The sequence below is a fragment of the Eucyclogobius newberryi genome, unplaced genomic scaffold, assembly GCF_026437365.1.
Source record: "Eucyclogobius newberryi isolate DKJ021-1_F unplaced genomic scaffold, fEucNew1.0.hap1 SCAF_8, whole genome shotgun sequence".
Taxonomy (NCBI): Eukaryota; Metazoa; Chordata; class Actinopteri; order Gobiiformes; family Gobiidae; genus Eucyclogobius; species Eucyclogobius newberryi.
The window spans coordinates 295,796-315,162 of NW_027316500.1; the positions used below are offsets into that span (position 1 = coordinate 295,796).

Genomic DNA, 19,367 nt, shown 5'->3' on the forward strand with positions numbered 1-19,367 from the left:
AGATATTATTCAAATCTAATAGAAGTCAACAAAAGTAACACTAAATTCCTTTTCAGCACTGTAGCTAGGCTAACAAACTGTCACAGTGCAGTAGAGCCCTCAATCCCAGCTACACTTAGCTCTGATGATTTCCTCCTATTTTTTAATAATAAAATAAAAACAATCAGAGATAAATTAGATGAAATTACCCCCGCTATTAGCCCTGAACTAGCCCAAGCTGTAAATCTAACGTCCCATATAAATCCACCTGTAAACCTAGAAAGGTTCACAGCTGTTGATCAAGCAGAGATAACTTCAGCCATTATGTCCTCTAAAAGCTCAACTTGTGTCCTAGACCCCATTCCAAGCAGACTCCTCAAAGACATTCTTCCCCTAATTATAGACCCTATTCTTAATATAATAAATACTTCACTCGAAAGTGGCTATGTTCCACAGTCCTTCAAACATGCAGTCATTAAACCTCTTCTGAAAAAGCCTAATCTAGATCCCGACCTATTGGTAAACTACAGACCTATTTCAAATCTTCCCTTCGTCTCTAAAATCCTTGAAAAAGTTGTAGTAAAACAGCTTTGTCGCCACCTGCAGGACAATAACTTATTTGAAGTTTTCCAGTCAGGGTTCAGAGCCCACCACAGCACTGAAACTGCACTAGTTAAAGTCACAAATGATTTGTTATTAGCCGCTGACGATGGACTGGTCTCAATCCTGGTTCTGTTGGACCTCAGCGCAGCGTTTGACACCATTGACCACAACATTCTACTGCAGAGGTTAGAATGTGATGTAGGTGTTGGAGGAACAGCCCTCAGCTGGTTTAAATCCTATCTATCTGATAGGTTCCAATTTGTTAATGTAAACCAGAGCTCCTCACCAAGCTCTAAAGTAATTTACGGTGTGCCACAGGGTTCGGTACTCGGTCCAATTCTGTTTACTCTTTATATGCTACCATTAGGCAACATTATCAGAAAGCATGACATTAACTTCCACTGCTATGCAGACGACACTCAGCTGTATTTATCAATGAAACCTGATCAGAGCGATCAAGTAGACAGACTTAGTACTTGTGTGAAGGAGATAAAAACCTGGATGACACTAAACTACCTGCTTCTTAACCCTGAAAAAACCGAGGTCATTGTGCTTGGCCCTAAGCATCTACGAGACGCTCTATCTGAGCAGATAGTCACACTGGACAATGTCAGTGTAGCCTCCAGTTCTACTGTAAGAAACCTTGGAGTCTTATTTGACCAGGAGCTCTCATTTAAAGCTCATATAAATCAAGCTTGTAAAACAGCCTATTTCCATTTGCGCAACATCGCCAAAATCAGAAGAATCCTGCCTAAAAGTGATGCTGAAAAACTTATCCATGCATTTGTAACGACTAGATTAGACTACTGTAACTCCCTGCTTGCAGCGTGTCCTAAAAGCTCCATAAAAAGCTTTCAACTGGTTCAAAATGCAGCAGCAAGATTACTAACAGGAACAAAAAGAAGAGAGCACATTACGCCAGTGCTGAAGTCTCTTCACTGGCTCAACGTCGAGTCCAGAATCAAATTCAAAATTCTACTCTTGACCTACAAAGCCATAAATGACATGGCCCCATCCTACCTCAAAGATGCTATAGAACCATATCATCCAAACAGAGCTCTTCGCTCTCAGAATGCCGGCCTTCTGGTGGTGCCAAGAGTCTCTAAAAGTACTGTAGGAGGTAGAGCGTTTAGCTACCAAGCTCCTGTGTTATGGAATCAGCTCCCGACCCATGTTAAATATGCTGACACAGTCTCTTCATTTAAGTCCAGGCTTAAAACGTTCCTCTTCGAAATCGCTTATGGTCAGAGTAGTTAGGAACAGAAAGATAAACCCACAGCTTCAGCTACGCTGCCCTAGGAGTAACTGTGCTGGGGGAAGTATGACAGCTTGAGCACTATCCTCTTCTTCTTCTGACTACTTATGCTATCAAACAATATTTATTTTTTGATTCCACTTGCAAACTGTTCACCGCCTTCTTTTCTTTCTCTCACTCCTGAGGACCTGTGGACCCAGATGCCCCTCCCCTGGTGAAGTGGTCCCTGCCCTGTGTGGACGGTCCCTCATCTGCCTGAAGAGTGGCTCCAGTTCGCCTCAGTCGGTCCCTCATCTGCCTGAAGAGTGGCTCCAGTTCGCCTCAGTTGGTCCCTCTTCTGCCTGAAGAGTGGGTCCAGCTCGCCTCCGACGGTCCCTCTTCTGCCTGAAGAGTGGGTCCAGCTCGCCTCCGACGGTCCCTCTTCTGCCTGAAGAGTGGGTCCAGCTCGACTCAGACGGTCCCTCTTCTGCCTGAAGAGTGGGTCCAGCTCGACTCAGACGGTCCCTCATCTGCCTGAAGAGTGGGTCCAGCTCGACTCAGACGGTCCCTCTTCTGCCTGAAGAGTGGGTCCAGCTCCAGTCTCCTTGTGTCCGTCTGTCCGTCTGTGAGAGTCGGATCTCTCCTTCACTGGAACTCCTCCAGGTTTCTACGCTTTTTTCCCAAAGAGGTTTTTTTTGTAGTTTTTCCTGGCCGAGAAGGAGAGTCTAAGGACAGAGGACCCTGGGACATCGTCCCTCGCCACCACAGACATTGTCTGACTTCATCGCCACCACAGACATTGTCTGACTCCATCGCCACCACAGACATTGTTGATTCATTTCTCCCTGTGGCCCTCAGAGGCAACTGTTGTTGTGATTTTGGGCCTTACAAATATAAATTGATTTGATGATTTGATTTGACATCTGCCCTACACGCAGAAGGTCTTGGGTACAAAATTCAGCAAAACCAAACATGTTACCAAACATGTTCATGCTAACAATGTTCCAACGAAAGCATGCTGTTTATGTTTTATAGATCCTTTCCAGGCCATTTATGTCCTGATCTCGCAAAATATCCAATAGACCCAGCATTCCTATTCATTGTATTTTTGAGCAAAGACTAACGTTCAGGTACACCTGCCGAAACCCGGGATTGAACCAGGGACCTTTAGATCTTCAGTCTAACGCTCTCCCAACTGAGCTATTTCGGCTACTTTATCGAAAAATTAGGCAAGGGAGCGAAACGTGTGGCATAACGTAGCGAGAAAATGAACTAGTTCTGTGTGTCCTTTTTTCTTTTCTTTCGATTAAACATAAAACAATACAGGACACGACCAGGGAGCAAAAATCGAAATAAAAAGAACATAAATAGCACTAAACATAAAATAAAAACAAAATCACATTTAAATGAAAATAGGGGTCCTACTTGGTCCAAAGTCGATCAAATTAGTGCTTATCCAAATTAAGCCTGAATGTCACTGTTTTCCATTCATCCAATGTCTAATGTCTGTTACTATGTCAGTCAAGTCTTTGATCGTTGGCGCGGTTGGTGTCGAGCATTTCTTTGTGATGGCCTTTTTCTCTACAGCCAAAAGTATGTTCCAAGGGTATCCATTTATTGTGTCCATGGCAGGAGTGTTGAGGCCCAAGTACATAGTTTTAAATTTGAGTGGGATGGCAAAGTCAAAAACAGTCTGCAGTGCCCTGTGAATTTCAGTCCATTATTTTTGAGCAACAGCACAGCCCCAAAACACCTGATAGTGGTTTGCCTGCTGGGTTCTCCAGCAGTTAGCATTTCCTTGTGAATAATGGGCACTTTGACATGGTGTGGTGAAAAAAACATATTTTTCCCCTTCAGGCATGTGATTTTGTGGTCTTCCTCAGGGCTGTTCCTATATTTCCACACTCTTGGTCAGACAAAACCAGGTTCACTTCTCGTTCCCATTGGTTTAGAATATACTTAGCAGAACGTTGTCCAGATTACCAATGCATTGAGATCATTTAGAAATGATTCCCCTCGCAAGTTCTGATTGATTGGCTTCAACGAAGATTACTGTCAGAGGATTATAGTGGTCATTTCTTTGTTTCATTTCTTGCTTATAATAAGTCCTATAAAAGTCCTGTCTCTCCAAGTCAAAGGATTCCTTCAACACGTCAATGCTTTTCATTTGAGTTTCTTTTGCAATGCGGTGAAACGTTTACGCCTTTTGTAATCCAGGCGTTGAATCATAAGCTTGGTCATGAGAAAACCAGCTCCAGATTTTAACAGCTTTGTTTAGTTTGTATGCTTTGGTTAGCTCCTTTCAGGGCGTAAGCACAGATTTTACCCAAAGATTCTTCATGTTTCTGCACTTTTTCAAAAGAGTAACGCTACTCTCGGGGCACTCAAGGTTCCACTGAGTTTGAACTCGGATCGCTGGATTCAAAGTGTGCTAACCATTACACCATGGAACCGCAGACTCCTCCTTGGAAGGATAACGGTGATCCAAAGCTAGAAGTCTTTACATCAATCATCCCTTGCCCAAAAAATTAGAAACAAGGAGTGCAAACAGTGCAAACAATCTTGATGTGCAGCAATACTTTTCCCTCTCTTAATGCAAAGTGTAGCAGCAGTAAACTTGAGGGAGAAAGGTATGGGTTTGAGGGCTCTTCTTGTGGGCTTTACTGTCCTTGTAAATATTTTTCATAGACAAAAGAGTAGGCATTTCCTTTTTACTAAACAGGCCCTTTGACCAAGGAAGCCCCAGCGACGTAATGATTTCCTGGTTTCCTTACATAATTACATACAGTGGTTACTTCTGGGATTGTATTTCTTGCTTGCTCTGGCAAGGTGAGCAGTCGTCCCTGGGTGGGCACGAACCACCAACTTTTCGCCTACCAGCAGAACGCGCTAGCCGATTGCGCCACAGAGGCGAGAATCTTGAAATACCCACAAAAGGGCTACCCCTCTAATTGCAATTAGAAATGAAGAAAAACTCTGGATTCAGAGCGCTAACCGCTATACCGTTGAACCACACCTTTCTACAGGATGTCCTGTTTTGAAAATAAGTATGACATTTGATCATTGGGCTATATCAAAGAGAGCAGCATTGAAGTAGGCAAACTTCTGCTTCATGGTTTCATTGTGTGGTGGTCATCACATCTGCCCTACACGCAGAAGGTCTTGGGTACAACATTCAGCAAAACCAAACATGTTACCAAACATGTTCATGCTAACAATGTTCCAACGAAAGCATGCTGTTTATGTTTTATAGATCCTTTCCAGGCCATTTATGTCCTGATCTCGCAAAACATCCAATAGACCCAGCATTCCTATTCATTGTATTTTTGAGCAAAGACTAACATTCTGGTACACCTGACGAAACCCGGGATTGAACCAGGGACCTTTAGATCTTCAGTCTAACGCTCTCCCAACTGAGCTATTTCGACTACTTTATCAATAAATTAGGCAAGGGAGCGAAACGTGTGGCATAACGTAGCGAGAAAATGAACTAGTTCTGTGTGTCCTTTTTTCTTTTCTTTCGATTAAACATAAAACAATACAGGACACGACCAGGGAGCAAAAATCGAAATAAAAAGAACATAAATGGCACTAAACATAAAATAAAAACAAAATCACATTTAAATGAAAATAGGGGTCCTACTTGGTCCAAAGTCGATCAAATTAGTGCTTATCCAAATTAAGCCTGAATGTCACTGTTTTCCATTCATCCAATGTCTAATGTCTGTTACTATGTCAGTCAAGTCTTTGATCGTTGGCGTGGTTGGTGTCGAGCATTTCTTTGTGATGGCCTTTTTCTCTACAGCCAAAAGTATGTTCCAAGGGTATCCATTTATTGTGTCCGTGGCAGGAGTGTTGAGGCCCAAGTACATAGTTTTAAATTTGAGTGGGATGGCAAAGTCAAAAACAGTCTGCAGTGCCCTGTGAATTTCAGTCCATTATTTTTGAGCAACAGCACAGCCCCAAAACACCTGATAGTGGTTTCCCTGCTGGGTTCTCCAGCAGTTAGCATTTCCTTGTGAATAATGGGCACTTTGACATGGTGTGGTGAAAAAAACATATTTTTCCCCTTCAGGCATGTGATTTTGTGGTCTTCCTCAGGGCTGTTCCTACATTTCCACACTCTTGGTCAGACAAAACCAGGTTCACTTCTCGTTCCCATTGGTTTAGAATATACTTAGCAGAACGTTGTCCAGATTACCAATGCATTGAGATCATTTAGAAATGATTCCCCTCGCAAGTTCTGATTGATTGGCTTCAACGAAGATTACTGTCAGAGGATTATAGTGGTCATTTCTTTGTTTCATTTCTTGCTTATAATAAGTCCTATAAAAGTCCTGTCTCTCCAAGTCAAAGGATTCCTTCAACACGTCAATGCTTTTCATTTGAGTTTCTTTTGCAATGCGGTGAAACGTTTACGCCTTTTGTAATCCAGGCGTTGAATCATAAGCTTGGTCATGAGAAAACCAGCTCCAGATTTTAACAGCTTTGTTTAGTTTGTATGCTTTGGTTAGCTCCTTTCAGGGCGTAAGCACAGATTTTACCCAAGATTCTTCATGTTTCTGCACTTTTTCGAAAGAGTAACGCTACTCTCGGGGCACTCAAGGTTCCACTGAGATTTGAACTCGGATCGCTGGATTCAAAGTGTGCTAACCATTACACCATGGAACCGCAGACTGCTCCTTGGAAGGATAACGGTGATCCAAAGCTACAAGTCTTTACATCAATCATCCCTTGCCCAAAAAATGAGAAACAAGGAGTGCAAACAGTGCAAACAATCTTGATGTGCAGCAATACTTTTCCCTCTCTTAATGCAAAGTGTAGCAGCAGTAAACTTGAGGGAGAAAGGTGTGGGTTTGAGGGCTCTTCTTGTGGCCTTTACTGTCCTTGTAAATATTTTTCATAGACAAAAGAGTAGGCATTTCCTTTTTACTAAACATGCCCTTTGACCAAGGAAGCCCCAGCGACGTAATGAATTCCTGGTTTCCTTACATAATTACATACAGTTGTTTCTTCTGGGATTGAATTTCTTGCTTGCTCTGGCAAGGTGAGCAGTCGTCCCTGGGTGGGCTCGAACCACCAACCTATCGCCTACCAACCTTTCACCTACCAGAACGCTCTAGCCGATTGCGCCACAGAGGAGAGAATCTTGACATACCCATAAAAGGTTTACCCCTCTAATTGCAATTAGAAATGAAGAAAAACTCTGGATTCAGAGCGCTAACCGCTATACCGTTGAACCACACCTTTCTACAGGATGTCCTGTTTTGAAAATAAGTATGACATTTGATCATTGGGCTATATCAAAGAGAGCAGCATTGAAGTAGGCAAACTTCTGCTTCATGGTTTCATTGTGTGGTGGTCATCACATCTGCCCTACACGCAGAAGGTCTTGGGTACAACATTCAGCAAAACCAAACATGTTACCAAACATGTTCATGCTAACAATGTTCCAACGAAAGCATGCTGTTTATGTTTTATAGATCCTTTCCAGGCCATTTATGTCCTGATCTCGCAAAATATCCAATAGACCCAGCATTCCTATTCATTGTATTTTTGAGCAAAGACTAACGTTCAGGTACACCTGCCGAAACCCGGGATTGAGCCAGGGACCTTTAGATCTTCAGTCTAACGCTCTCCCAACTGAGCTATTTCGGCTACTTTATCGACAAATTAGGCAAGGGAGCGAAACGTGTGGCATAACGTAGCGAGAAAATGAACTAGTTCTGTGTGTCCTTTTTTCTTTTCTTTCGATTAAACATAAAACAATACAGGACACGACCAGGGAGCAAAAATCGAAATAAAAAGAACATAAATAGCACTAAACATAAAATAAAAACAAAATCACATTTAAATGAAAATAGGGGTCCTACTTGGTCCAAAGTCGATCAAATTAGTGCTTATCCAAATTAAGCCTGAATGTCACTGTTTTCCATTCATCCAATGTCTAATGTCTGTTACTATGTCAGTCAAGTCTTTGATCGTTGGCGCGGTTGGTGTCGAGCATTTCTTTGTGATGGCCTTTTTCTCTACAGCCAAAAGTATGTTCCAAGGGTATCCATTTATTGTGTCCATGGCAGGAGTGTTGAGGCCCAAGTACATAGTTTTAAATTTGAGTGGGATGGCAAAGTCAAAAACAGTCTGCAGTGCCCTGTGAATTTCAGTCCATTATTTTTGAGCAACAGCACAGCCCCAAAACACCTGATAGTGGTTTGCCTGCTGGGTTCTCCAGCAGTTAGCATTTCCTTGTGAATAATGGGCACTTTGACATGGTGTGGTGAAAAAAACATATTTTTCCCCTTCAGGCATGTGATTTTGTGGTCTTCCTCAGGGCTGTTCCTATATTTCCACACTCTTGGTCAGACAAAACCAGGTTCACTTCTCGTTCCCATTGGTTTAGAATATACTTAGCAGAACGTTGTCCAGATTACCAATGCATTGAGATCATTTAGAAATGATTCCCCTCGCAAGTTCTGATTGATTGGCTTCAACGAAGATTACTGTCAGAGGATTATAGTGGTCATTTCTTTGTTTCATTTCTTGCTTATAATAAGTCCTATAAAAGTCCTGTCTCTCCAAGTCAAAGGATTCCTTCAACACGTCAATGCTTTTCATTTGAGTTTCTTTTGCAATGCGGTGAAACGTTTACGCCTTTTGTAATCCAGGCGTTGAATCATAAGCTTGGTCATGAGAAAACCAGCTCCAGATTTTAACAGCTTTGTTTAGTTTGTATGCTTTGGTTAGCTCCTTTCAGGGCGTAAGCACAGATTTTACCCAAAGATTCTTCATGTTTCTGCACTTTTTCAAAAGAGTAACGCTACTCTCGGGGCACTCAAGGTTCCACTGAGTTTGAACTCGGATCGCTGGATTCAAAGTGTGCTAACCATTACACCATGGAACCGCAGACTCCTCCTTGGAAGGATAACGGTGATCCAAAGCTAGAAGTCTTTACATCAATCATCCCTTGCCCAAAAAATTAGAAACAAGGAGTGCAAACAGTGCAAACAATCTTGATGTGCAGCAATACTTTTCCCTCTCTTAATGCAAAGTGTAGCAGCAGTAAACTTGAGGGAGAAAGGTATGGGTTTGAGGGCTCTTCTTGTGGGCTTTACTGTCCTTGTAAATATTTTTCATAGACAAAAGAGTAGGCATTTCCTTTTTACTAAACAGGCCCTTTGACCAAGGAAGCCCCAGCGACGTAATGATTTCCTGGTTTCCTTACATAATTACATACAGTGGTTACTTCTGGGATTGTATTTCTTGCTTGCTCTGGCAAGGTGAGCAGTCGTCCCTGGGTGGGCACGAACCACCAACTTTTCGCCTACCAGCAGAACGCGCTAGCCGATTGCGCCACAGAGGCGAGAATCTTGAAATACCCACAAAAGGGCTACCCCTCTAATTGCAATTAGAAATGAAGAAAAACTCTGGATTCAGAGCGCTAACCGCTATACCGTTGAACCACACCTTTCTACAGGATGTCCTGTTTTGAAAATAAGTATGACATTTGATCATTGGGCTATATCAAAGAGAGCAGCATTGAAGTAGGCAAACTTCTGCTTCATGGTTTCATTGTGTGGTGGTCATCACATCTGCCCTACACGCAGAAGGTCTTGGGTACAACATTCAGCAAAACCAAACATGTTACCAAACATGTTCATGCTAACAATGTTCCAACGAAAGCATGCTGTTTATGTTTTATAGATCCTTTCCAGGCCATTTATGTCCTGATCTCGCAAAATATCCAAAAGACCCAGCATTCCTATTCATTGTATTTTTGAGCAAAGACTAACATTCAGGTACACCTGCCGAAACCCGGGATTGAACCATGGACCTTTAGATCTTCAGTCTAACGCTCTCCCAACTGAGCTATTTCGGCTGCTTTATTGACAAATTAGGCAAGGGAGGGAAACGTGTGGCATAACGTAGCGAGAAAATGAACTAGTTCTGTGTGTCCTTTTTTCTTTTCTTTCGATTAAACATAAAACAATACAGGACACGACCAGGGAGCAAAAATCGAAATAAAAAGAACATAAATGGCACTAAACATAAAATAAAAACAAAATCACATTTAAATGAAAATAGGGGTCCTACTTGGTCCAAAGTCGATCAAATTAGTGCTTATCCAAATTAAGCCTGAATGTCACTGTTTTCCATTCATCTAATGTCTAATGTCTGTTACTATGTCAGTCAAGTCTTTGATCGTTGGCGTGGTTGGTGTCGAGCATTTCTTTGTGATGGCCTTTTTCTCTACAGCCAAAAATATGTTCCAAGGGTATCCATTTATTGTGTCCATGGCAGGAGTGTTGAGGCCCAAGTACATAGTTTTAAATTTGAGCGGGATGGCAAAGTCAAAAACAGTCTGCAGTGCCCTGTGAATTTCAGTCCATTATTTTTGAGCAACAGCACAGCCCCAAAACACCTGATAGTGGTTTGCCTGCTGGGTTCTCCAGCAGTAAGCATTTCCTTGTGAATAATGGGCACTTTGACATGGTGTGGTGAAAAAAACATATTTTTCCCCTTCAGGCAAGTGATTTTGTGGTCTTCCTCAGGGCTGTTCCTACATTTCCACACTCTTGGTCAGACAAAACCAGGTTCACTTCTCGTTCCTATTGGTTTAGAATATACTTAGCAGAACGTTGTCCAGATTACCAATGCATTGAGATCATTTAGAAATGATTCCCCTCGCAAGTTCTGATTGATTGGCTTCAACGAAGATTACTGTCAGAGGATCATAGTGGTCATTTCTTTGTTTCATTTCTTGCTTATAATAAGTCCTATAAAAGTCCTGTCTCTCCAAGTCAAAGGATTCCTTCAACACGTCAATGCTTTTCATTTGAGTTTCTTTTGCAATGCGGTGAAACGTTTACGCCTTTTGTAATCCAGGCGTTGAATCATAAGCTTGGTCTTGAGAAAACCAGCTCCAGATTTTAACAGCTTTGTTTAGTTTGTATGCTTTGGTTAGCTCCTTTCAGGGCGTAAGCACAGATTTTACCCAAAGATTCTTCATGTTTCTGCACTTTTTCAAAAGAGTAACGCTACTCTCGGGGCACTCAAGGTTCCACTGAGATTTGAACTCGGATCGCTGGATTCAAAGTGTGCTAACCATTACACCATGGAACCGCAGACTGCTCCTTGGAAGGATAACGGTGATCCAAAGCTACAAGTCTTTACATCAATCATCCCTTGCCCAAAAAATGAGAAACAAGGAGTGCAAACAGTGCAAACAATCTTGATGTGCAGCAATACTTTTCCCTCTCTTAATGCAAAGTGTAGCAGCAGTAAACTTGAGGGAGAAAGGTATGGGTTTGAGGGCTCTTCTTGTGGGCTTTACTGTCCTTGTAAATATTTTTCATAGACAAAAGAGTAGGCATTTCCTTTTTACTAAACAGGCCCTTTGACCAAGGAAGCCCCAGCACCATAATGATTTCCTGGTTTCCTTACATAATTACATACAGTGGTTACTTCTGGGATTGTATCTCTTGCTTGCTCTGGCAAGGTGAGCAGTCGTCCCTGGGTGGGCTCAAACCACCAACCTTTCGCCTATCAGCAGAATGCGCTAGCCGATTGCGCCACAGAGGCGAGAATCTTAACATACCCATGAAAGGGTTACCCCTCTAATTGCAATTAGAAATGAAGAAAAACTCTGGATTCAGAGCGCTAACCGCTATACCGTTGAACCACACCTTTCTACAGGATGTCCTGTTTTGAAAATAAGTATGACATTTGATCATTGGGCTATATCAAAGAGAGCAGCATTGAAGTAGGCAAACTTCTGCTTCATGTTTTCATTGTGTGGTGGTCATCACATCTGCCCTACACGCAGAAGGTCTTGGGTACAACATTCAGCAAAACCAAACATGTTACCAAACATGTTCATGCTAACAATGTTCCAACGAAAGCATGCTGTTTATGTTTTATAGATCCTTTCCAGGCCATTTATGTCCTGATCTCGCAAAATATCCAATAGACCCAGCATTCCTATTCATTGTATTTTTGAGCAAAGACTAACATTCAGGTACACCTGCCGAAACCCGGGATTGAACCAGGGACCTTTAGATCTTCAATCTAACGCTCTCCCAACTGAGCTATTTCGGCTACTTTATTGACAAATTAGGCAAGGGAGGGAAACGTGTGGCATAACGTAGCGAGAAAATGAACTAGTTCTGTGTGTCCTTTTTTCTTTTCTTTCGATTAAACATAAAACAATACAGGACACGACCAGGGAGCAAAAATCGAAATAAAAAGAACATAAATGGCACTAAACATAAAATAAAAACAAAATCACATTTAAATGAAAATAGGGGTCCTACTTGGTCCAAAGTCGATCAAATTAGTGCTTATCCAAATTAAGCCTGAATGTCACTGTTTTCCATTCATCCAATGTCTAATGTCTGTTACTATGTCAGTCAAGTCTTTGATCGTTGGCGTGGTTGGTGTCGAGCATTTCTTTGTGATGGCCTTTTTCTCTACAGCCAAAAGTATGTTCCAAGGGTATCCATTTATTTTGTCCATGGCAGGAGTGTTGAGGCCCAAGTACATAGTTTTAAATTTGAGTGGGATGGCAAAGTCAAAAACAGTCTGCAGTGCCCTGTGAATTTCAGTCCATTATTTTTGAGCAACAGCACTGCCCCAAAACACCTGATAGTGGTTTCCCTGCTGGGTTCTCCAGCAGTTAGCATTTCCTTGTGAATAATGGGCACTTTGACATGGTGTGGTGAAAAAAACATATTTTTCCCCTTCAGGCATGTGATTTTGTGGTCTTCCTCAGGGCTGTTCCTACATTTCCACACTCTTGGTCAGACAAAACCAGGTTCACTTCTCGTTCCCATTGGTTTAGAATATACTTAGCAGAACGTTGTCCAGATTACCAATGCATTGAGATCATTTAGAAATGATTCCCCTCGCAAGTTCTGATTGATTGGCTTCAACGAAGATTACTGTCAGAGGATTATAGTGGTCATTTCTTTGTTTCATTTCTTGCTTATAATAAGTCCTATAAAAGTCCTGTCTCTCCAAGTCAAAGGATTCCTTCAACACATCAATGCTTTTCATTTGAGTTTCTTTTGCAATGCGGTGAAACGTTTACGCCTTTTGTAATCCAGGCGTTGAATCATAAGCTTGGTCATAAGAAAACCAGCTCCAGATTTTAACAGCTTTGTTTAGTTTGTATGCTTTGGTTAGCTCCTTTCAGGGCGTAAGCACAGATTTTACCCAAAGATTCTTCATGTTTCTGCACTTTTTCAAAAGAGTAACGCTACTCTCGGGGTACTCAAGGTTCCACTGAGATTTGAACTCGGATCGCTGGATTCAAAGTGTGCTAACCATTACACCATGGAACCGCAGACTGCTCCTTGGAAGGATAACGGTGATCCAAAGCTACAAGTCTTTACATCAATCATCCCTTGCCCAAAAAATGAGAAACAAGGAGTGCAAACAGTGCAAACAATCTTGATGTGCAGCAATACTTTTCCCTCTCTTAATGCAAAGTGTAGCAGCAGTAAACTTGAGGGAGAAAGGTATGGGTTTGAGGGCTCTTCTTGTGGGCTTTACTGTCCTTGTAAATATTTTTCATAGACAAAAGAGTAGGCATTTCCTGTTAACCCTTTAGGCGCCAGAGATTATGGATGAAATAAATGTATAAATAAAAAACTTCCTGAGATACAGAGAACTGAAGCCGGGGCACAGCTCTGGGTCGGCAGTGCCCCTGGAGGCCCGTAGAAGCTCCACACTCCAGTTGATTCTTGGATAAAAGGGCACCCAGCCGGTCTCGAACTCGCGTGAGGCGGAGCAGGGATCATCCACCCCGCACACGGCCAGACTTTGCCCGGCCAGGGAGCACCTTCTGCGGGTCGGAGGCTCCGGGTCGGAGCCCCTGGAGCCTGGAGCCCTCACTGGGCCCCGAACTCGGCTGCCGGAGGCAGTGCAGTGCCTCATGGATAAAAGGGCACCCAGCCGGTCTCGAACTCGCGTGAGGCGGAGCAGGGATCATCCACCCCGCACACGGCCAGACTTTGCCCGGCCAGGGAGCACCTTCTGCGGGTCGGAGGCTCCGGGTCGAAGCCCCTGGAGCCTGGAGCCCTCACCGGGCCCCGAACTCGGCTGCCGGAGGCAGTGCAGTGCCTCATGGATAAAAGGGCACCCAGCCGGTCTCGAACTCGCGTGAGGCGGAGCAGGGATCATCCACCCCGCACACGACCAGACTTTGCCCGGGGAAGGGCCACTCTGGCTGGGCATGGCCCCCACTGAGCACCCCCTGGAACCCCTGGAGCCCCAAGAGCACCTCCAGAGCCACCCCCCACTCCTCCAGACTCTGCCCGGGGAAGGGCCACTCTGGCTGGGCATGGCCTCCACTGAGCACCCCCTGGAGCCCCCGGAGCACCTCCAGAGCCACCCCCCACTCTCCCCAGACTATGCCCGGGGAAGGGCCACTCTGGCTGGGCATGGCCTCCGCCGAGCACCCCCTGGAACCCCTGGAGCTCCTCCAGAGCCACCCCCCACTCCTCCAGACTCACCCCGGGGAAGGGCCACTCTGGCTGGGCATGGCCTCCACTGAGCACCCCCTGGAGCCCCCGGAGCCACCCCCCACTCTCCCCAGACTATGCCCGGGGAAGGGCCACTCTGGCTGGGCATGGCCTCCGCCGAGCACCCCCTGGAACCCCTCCAGAGCCACCCCCCACTCCTCCAGACTTTGCCCGGGGAAGGGCCACTCTGGCTGGGCATGGCCCCCACTGAGCACCCCCTGGAACCCCTGGAGCCCCCGGAGCACCTCCAGAGCCACCCCCCACTCCTCCAGACTCTGCCCGGGGAAGGGCCACTCTGGCTGGGCATGGCCTCCGCTGAGCACCCCCTGGAACCCCTGGAGCCCCCGGAGCACCTCCAGAGCCACCCCCCACTCCTCCAGACTCTGCCCGGGGAAGGGACACTCTGGCTGGGCATGGCCTCCACTGAGCACCCCCTGGAGCCCCCGGAGCACCTCCAGAGCCACCCCCCACTCTCCCCAGACTATGCCCGGGGAAGGGCCACTCTGGCTGGGCATGGCCTCCGCCGAGCACCCCCTGGAACCCCTCCAGAGCCACCCCCCACTCCTCCAGACTTTGCCCGGGGAAGGGCCACTCTGGCTGGGCATGGCCTCCGCTGAGCACCCCCTGGAACCCCTGGAGCCCCCGGAGCACCTCCAGAGCCACCCCCCACTCCTCCAGACTCACCCCGGGGAAGGGCCACTCTGGCTGGGCATGGCCCCCACTGAGCACCCCCTGGAACCCCTGGAGCCCCCGGAGCACCTCCAGAGCCACCCCCCACTCTCCCCAGACTATGCCCGGGGAAGGGCCACTCTGGCTGGGCATGGCCTCCGCCGAGCACCCCCTGGAACCCCTGGAGCCCCTCCAGAGCCACCCCCCACTCCTCCAGACTCACCCCGGGGAAGGGCCACTCTGGCTGGGCATGGCCCCCACTGAGCACCCCCTGGAACCCCTGGAGCACCTCCAGAGCCACCCCCCACTCTCCCCAGACTATGCTCGGGGAAGGGCCACTCTGGCTGGGCATGGCCTCCGCCGAGCACCCCCCTGGAACCCCTGGAGCCCCTCCAGAGCCATCCCCCACTCCTCCAGACTCACCCCGGGGAAGGGCAACTCTGGCTGGGCATGGCCCCCACTGAGCACCCCCTGGAACCCCTGGAGCCCCCGGAGCACCTCCAGAGCCACCCCCCACTCTCCCCAGATTCTGCCCGGGGAAGGGCCACTCTGGCTGGGCATGGCCTCCGCCGAGCACCCCCTGGAACCCCTGGAGCCCCTCCAGAGCCACCCCGCATTCCCCCAAACTCAGTCTGGGGACGGGCCACTCTTCCCCGGGTTGCAGGCTCTGGGACTCCGGGGATGACCACCGGGGACCAGGCCCTCCCTTCGAACCCGGGGACCCACACTTAAGCACCCCCACACGGGCTACACACCCTTGTTTCAGCCCCCTGGAGGTCCGTGCCCTTGGTACTATACCATGGAAGTCCGTGCCCTTGGTACTCCGACTGGAGTACCAAGGGAACGGCCCAGCACTCACCACAGAGGCTCGCGCCGGCCCCGGCCCACCTTTCGTCCCCGGGTACCCACACTTAAGCACCCCAACAGGAGCTACACACCCTTGGTGCAGCCCCCTGGAAGTCCGTGCCCTTGGTACTCTGAGCCACTTTAAAAGATAAAAAGCACCAGGACCCCAAGGCCCTGGCTCCCCTGTCCCCTACACCACACTTGGAGGCAGGGCCCTTGCCCTCCACTGGCTGCCCCCGCGCCCAATGTACTCCATAACCGAAGAAGAGAGGGGGACCCGGAGGCCGGCCTACTAGGGTAACAGGTTTAATTTAGAGCCAGGGCTCTGGACCACAAATGCCAACAACCCCGCAGTGCGCAGGAGCCTTCGAAGCTGGATGAAACCAGAACGGGGCCCTACGATGGCGGTGACCAGCCAGTTGATAGCAAAGTGAGCCCTGGACAGGAGCTGCATTTGACAAACTCAGAGACGAGGAAGGGACCGGAGTCGGACCAAATATATCATCTGGCGCTGTGTCCAGCGTGAGGGTGAGCCAGCGCAAATCAGGACCACAAATGCCAACAACCCCGCAGTGCGCAGGAGCCTTCGAAGCTGGATGAAACCAGAACGGGGCCCTACGATGGCGGTGACCAGCCAGTTGATAGCAAAGTGAGCCCTGGACAGGCGCTGCATTTGACAAACTCAGAGACGAGGAAGGGACCGGAGTCGGACCAAATATATCATCTGGCGCTGTGTCCAGCGTAAGGGTGAGCCAGCGCAAATCAGGACCACAAATGCCAACAACCCCGCAGTGCGCAGGAGCCTTCGAAGCTGGATGAAACCAGAACGGGGCCCTACGATGGCGGTGACCAGCCAGTTGATAGCAAAGTGAGCCCTGGACAGGCGCTGCATTTGACAAACTCAGAGACGAGGAAGGGACCGGAGTCGGACCAAATATATCATCTGGCGCTGTGTCCAGCGTAAGGGTGAGCCAGCGCAAATCAGGACCACAAATGCCAACAACCCCGCAGTGCGCAGGAGCCTTCGAAGCTGGATGAAACCAGAACGGGGCCCTACGATGGCGGTGACCAGCCAGTTGATAGCAAAGTGAGCCCTGGACAGGCGCTGCATTTGACAAACTCAGAGACGAGGAAGGGACCGGAGTCGGACCAAAAATATGCGCCGGCCCTGCCCCCCGCCCCGCGCAGAGCCATCGGACACGTTGAGGCTGAAGGGGACTGGCGCAGAGCCCTTGGGCCCAGGGGCTAAGCGCAGCCATCATCCTTCAAGCCGCGCCTCCTGCTGCGCGGGGGTGAGTGACAATGGGCTCGGACTGTGGTTCCGTCGGACGCGTTGAGGCTGAAGGAGACTGGCGCAGAGCCCCTGTAACAGGGGCTAAGCGCAGCCATCATCCTCCAAGCCGCGCGTCCTTCAGTGCGGGGGTGAGTGACAGTGGGCCTGGACTGTTGTTCCACCGGACGCGTTGAGGCTGAAGGGGACTGGTGCAGAGCCCCTGTGCCAGGGGCTAAGCGCAGCCATCATCCTCCAAGCCGCGCGTCCTTCTGCGCAGGGGTGAGTGACAGTGGACCCGGACTGTGTTCCCACCGGACGCGTTGAGGCTGAAGGGGACTGGCTCAGAGCCCCTGGCACAGGGGCTAAGCACAGCCATCATCCTTCAAGCCGCGCGTCCTTCAGTGCGGGGGTGAGTGACAGAGGGCCTGGACTGTTGTTCCACCGGACGCGTTGAGGCTGAAGGGGACTGGTGCAGAGCCCCTGTGCCAGGGGCTAAGCGCAGCCATCATCCTCCAAGCCGCGCGTCCTTCTGCGCAGGGGTGAGTGACAATGGACCCGGACTGTGTTCCCACCGGACGCGTTGAGGCTGAAGGGGACTGGCTCAGAGCCCCTGGCACAGGGGCTAAGCGCAGCCATCATCCTCCAAGCCGCGCGTCCTTCAGTGCGGGGGTGAGTGACAGTGGGCCTGGACTGTTGTTCCACCGGACGCGTTGAGGCTGAAGGGGACTGGTGCAGAGCCCCTGTGCCAGGGGCTAAGCGCAGCCATCATCCTCCAAGCCGCGCGTCCTTCTGCGCAGGGGTGAGTGACAGTGGACCCGGACTGTGTTCCCACCGGACGCGTTGAGGCTGAAGGGGACTGGCTCAGAGCCCCTGGCACAGGGGCTAAGCACAGCCATCATCCTTCAAGCCACGCGTCCTTCAGTGCGGGGGTGAGTGACAGAGGGCCTGGACTGTTGTTCCACCGGACGCGTTGAGGCTGAAGTGGACTGGTGCAGAGCCCCTGTGCCAGGGGCTAAGCGCAGCCATCATCCTCCAAGCCGCGCGTCCTTCTGCGCAGGGGTGAGTGACAGTGGACCCGGACTGTGTTCCCACCGGACGCGTTGAGGCTGAAGGGGACTGGCTCAGAGCCCCTGGCACAGGGGCTAAGCACAGCCATCATCCTTCAAGCCGCGCGTCCTTCAGTGCGGGGGTGAGTGACAGAGGGCCTGGACTGTTGTTCCACCGGACGCGTTGAGGCTGAAGGGGACTGGTGCAGAGCCCCTGTGCCAGGGGCTAAGCGCAGCCATCATCCTCCAAGCCGCGCGTCCTTCTGCGCAGGGGTGAGTGACAATGGACCCGGACTGTGTTCCCACCGGACGCGTTGAGGCTGAAGGGGACTGGCTCAGAGCCCCTGGCACAGGGGCTAAGCGCAGCCATCATCCTCCAAGCCGCGCGTCCTTCAGTGCGGGGGTGAGTGACAGTGGGCCTGGACTGTTGTTCCACCGGACGCGTTGAGGCTGAAGGGGACTGGTGCAGAGCCCCTGTGCCAGGGGCTAAGCGCAGCCATCATCCTCCAAGCCGCGCGTCCTTCTGCGCAGGGGTGAGTGACAGTGGACCCGGACTGTGTTCCCACCGGACGCGTTGAGGCTGAAGGGGACTGGCTCAGAGCCCCTGGCACAGGGGCTAAGCACAGCCATCATCCTTCAAGCCGCGCGTCCTTCAGTGCGGGGGTGAGTGACAGAGGGCCTGGACTGTTGTTCCACCGGACGCGTTGAGGCTGAAGGGGACTGGTGCAGAGCCCCTGTGCCAGGGGCTAAGCGCAGCCATCATCCTCCAAGCCACGCGTCCTTCTGCGCAGGGGTGAGTGACAATGGACCCGGACTGTGTTCCCACCGGACGCGTTGAGGCTGAAGGGGACTGGCTCAGAGCCCCTGGCACAGGGGCTAACCGCAGCCATCATCCTTCAAGCCGCGCGTCCTTCAGTGCGGGGGTGAGTGACGGTCCCATCTCCGGAGACAAGGGGCCAGGCGCGGGGGAAGCCAGTCAGACTGAAGCCCCGCGCCTGGTGGGACCTCTGTCTCGGCCTCGCTTCCAACGTGTCCGGCGTGAGGTTAGCCGGAGCAAACCACAGCCGCAAAATGTAAACAAACCCGCAGTGCGCAGGAGCCTTCGAAGCTGGATAAAACCAGAACGGGGCCCTACGATGGCGGGTCTTGAGTGCCAATAGACCAAGCTCCTTGTCTGGTATACATAGAACCATGAT

General features: G+C 49.1%; 5 non-coding genes and 1 pseudogene across 5 annotated transcripts; all 6 read right to left on the minus strand.

The window, feature by feature from the left end:
* Positions 1-19,367, minus strand: part of LOC140351445 (piggyBac transposable element-derived protein 4-like) — a 255,983-nt pseudogene that overhangs the window by 70,154 nt on the left and 166,462 nt on the right.
* On the minus strand, positions 2,954-3,026 carry trnaf-gaa (transfer RNA phenylalanine (anticodon GAA)). Its single transcript has one exon. It is a non-coding gene; the product is annotated as a tRNA-Phe (tRNA).
* trnaf-gaa (transfer RNA phenylalanine (anticodon GAA)) lies at positions 5,172-5,244 on the minus strand. Its single transcript has one exon. It is a non-coding gene; the product is annotated as a tRNA-Phe (tRNA).
* On the minus strand, positions 7,402-7,474 carry trnaf-gaa (transfer RNA phenylalanine (anticodon GAA)). The gene has a single exon. It is a non-coding gene; the product is annotated as a tRNA-Phe (tRNA).
* trnaf-gaa (transfer RNA phenylalanine (anticodon GAA)) lies at positions 9,620-9,692 on the minus strand. Its single transcript has one exon. It is a non-coding gene; the product is annotated as a tRNA-Phe (tRNA).
* Positions 11,839-11,911, minus strand: trnaf-gaa (transfer RNA phenylalanine (anticodon GAA)). The gene has a single exon. It is a non-coding gene; the product is annotated as a tRNA-Phe (tRNA).